A 3,061-nucleotide genomic window follows, 5' to 3' on the forward strand; every position below is an offset into this window, starting at 1 on the left:
AGGAAGGAAGAAAGAAAATAAAATCAAAGAATGTCCTAAAAAACAATCCCCCTCCCCAAATAAGTAGACAAAAAAGTGTTATTTTTTTTCTACATGAGTGCTGGTTCATCAACTAAATGTGCTTTCCAGGCAAGCACAGCAGCTTCCAGAAGCCAGGTAAAGGTAGTGGGAGAGAGCAATGTTGACCTCTGACCCACGCCCATACATGCATGCACACATTCCATAACAGCAATAAACAATAAATTAAATCAACATGATACGTGTGTATTGTTCTTTTTTGAGACAAGCTTTCACTACATAGCCACAGCTGGCCTAGAACTTGCTATGTTCACAAAACCAGCCTCAAACTCACAATGGACAGATGGCTCCATGGTTAATAGCAGTGACTGCTCTTCCAGAAGTCCTGAGTTCAATTCCCAGCAACCACATGGAGGCTCACAACCACCTGTAATGGGATCTGATGCCCTCTTCTGGTGTGTCTGAAGACAGCCACAGTGTACTCATATAAATAAATAAATAAAACTTTTTTTTTAAAGAGTGCTATGGAACACCGTGCCTTGCTCACTACTATTCCTTTAAAAGGAGCTAATGAAAGGCAGGAGGATGTCCAGTGCTTAAGAGTACTTGCTGTTCTTCTAGAGGACTCATTGGATCTCGACACGGACATGGGGGTTGGCTGACGGTTGCATTAAATGCAGCTCTAGATGATCTGACACTACCTTTGGACTCCAAGAACATCTGTACTCGTGTGTGCACTCATACATAGACAAAATACAGATATGTAACTAAAGACATATTTCTTTTTTTTTTTTTTTGTTTTTTTTTTTGTTTTTTTTTAGAGACAGGGTTTCTCTGTGTAGCCTTGGCTGTCCTAGAACTCACTCTGTAGAGCAGGCTGGCCTCGAACTCAGAAATCCACCTGCCTCTGCCTTCTAAGTGCTGGGATTAAGGGTGTGCACCATCACTAATGGCTTCTGTTTCTATTTCTAATATGGTAAATATCAATAATTTTAACCAATATGTCTAAATCTCCTTTGGAACACTTCCCTTTTATGAGTACTTAAAGTTTTCTGAAACGAACATTTTAGAAGCTTCTGTGTGGAGAATTTTCTGGAGCATTTCAGAGGCATGTACCCAACTACTGACACGTTCTCTATTGGCTGAGAAGGCAAGCTCCCCACTGACGATGCCTTTTTTATTGGTTGGGAACAATCTATGTGTAGCAATGAAGAATCCTCTTCTGGTGCACTCACAGCAGTTCCTGTGGACAGCATACGGGCTCCTGTGGTTGTTCTCCACATTGCCGGCGCCCACGCTTCAGGATTATACTCACTGACTGGGGTGGGTGGGACCTGCCTTTCCAACTTCTTCTCTGGTGACTCTGGTGGACCTGGCTCAGAGTTCTCATGCTGGGAACTGATCCAGAAACCATAGCTTCTATGATTTTCCAGTCTAATTTGCCAACTTCATTAAGTAATCTTATTATTTTTTCAAGAAACACAAGTTGGACATTAAAAAAAAAAAAAAGAAAGAAAGTCAGAGCAAGGTGTGGTAGTAATGGCTCATGCCTGTAATCCAGTACTTGAGAGGTAGAAGCAGAAGGACAGGAGTTCAAGGCCATCCTCAGCCACAAACAGCCAGACACTCCCACGGAGCCTGCTCCTGCTGACGGTCCTGGCTCTGCTGACACTTGGCCTTTAGCCTCCTTCTCCAGTTACAGCCTGGGTGTGTGGAGTTGTGTGTCCCAGCCAGCGCTCGGCTCTTGGGCTTCCTGGCTTTGTCCAAGCTCTAAATAATCCTCCAGCACCAGCCCATGCCAGGCCCGAGGGTGGGGCACTTAATGTTTTCTGGCACAAATTTTGAATGGTGTGGTACTAGAGTAAGTGAATAATTCCTTTGTTCAATTAAAAGATGATCCTGGCTTGCCGGTAATGAGGCTTTGCAAGGGCTGGTGTAAGACTAAGAGAGCTTGGGGTTTAGTGATGGTCAACAGGATCATTTGCCCAGCCTCTGTTCCAGTTCTCTTGGACTTCACTTCCTCCGAGAAGCCTTTGCTTTCAATGCTTCTTATTGCGGTGCCCTGGGTAAGACAGGCCTTACACAGATATACATCTTTAATACTAGCATTTCAGGGGCTAGGGTAGGAGAACTAGCCTGAGCTATATAGTATGTAGCTAGTGCTACATAGTGAGAATCTGACTTTTAAAATTAAAACAGAGCTGGCAAGATGGCTCAGTTGGTAAAGGCCTCTGATGAAGCCTGACCCTAGTTCAATTCCTAGGCTCCACATGATAGGACAGAAGCAACCTCTGACTTACACACACATGCCATGGCCTAGGCCCCACTCCCCATAAGCATACACATGTACACATGACAATAAATATAACAAATATGTTTTAAAAAAAATTAAACAGGTCTGGGTGGGATGGTACATCCCTTTAGTCCTAGCATCCAGGGTTCAGAGGCAGGTGGATCTCTGGGAGTTTGAAGTCAGTTTGGTCTACACAGTGAGTTCCAGGCCAATCAGGGCTGCAGAGTGAGACTCTGCTAAAAATAAAACAAAAACATAGCCTGGCATGGTAGCACATGCCTTTAGTCCTAGCACTTGGGAGGCAGAGGCAGACAGATTTCTGAGTTCAAGGCCAGACTGGTCTACAGAGTGAGCTCCTGGATAGCCAGGGCTACACAGAGAAACCCTGTCTTGAAAACAAAACAAAACAACAACAACAACAAAAAAGTATAAGATGTATATAAATTAGGCCAGGTGTGGCTGAGCACGCCTTTATCCCCAGCACTGGGGAGGCAGAGGCAGGCAGATCTCCTATGAGTTTAAGGGCACCCTGTTCTGCAGAGAGAGTCCCAGGACAACCAGTGCTACACAGAGAAACCATGTCTTGAACAACAACAACAAGAATTAAAGTTGTATGTTTATAGTTATAGTACAGAAATTTAAGTAATTCAACAAGGTTAAAAAAAAAATTATAGCCAGGCGATGGTGGCACATGCCTTTAATCCCAGCACTTGGGAGGCAGAGGCAGGTGGACTTCTGAGTTCAAGGCCA

The sequence above is a fragment of the Mastomys coucha genome, unplaced genomic scaffold (genome assembly GCF_008632895.1).
Source record: "Mastomys coucha isolate ucsf_1 unplaced genomic scaffold, UCSF_Mcou_1 pScaffold19, whole genome shotgun sequence".
Taxonomy (NCBI): Eukaryota; Metazoa; Chordata; class Mammalia; order Rodentia; family Muridae; genus Mastomys; species Mastomys coucha.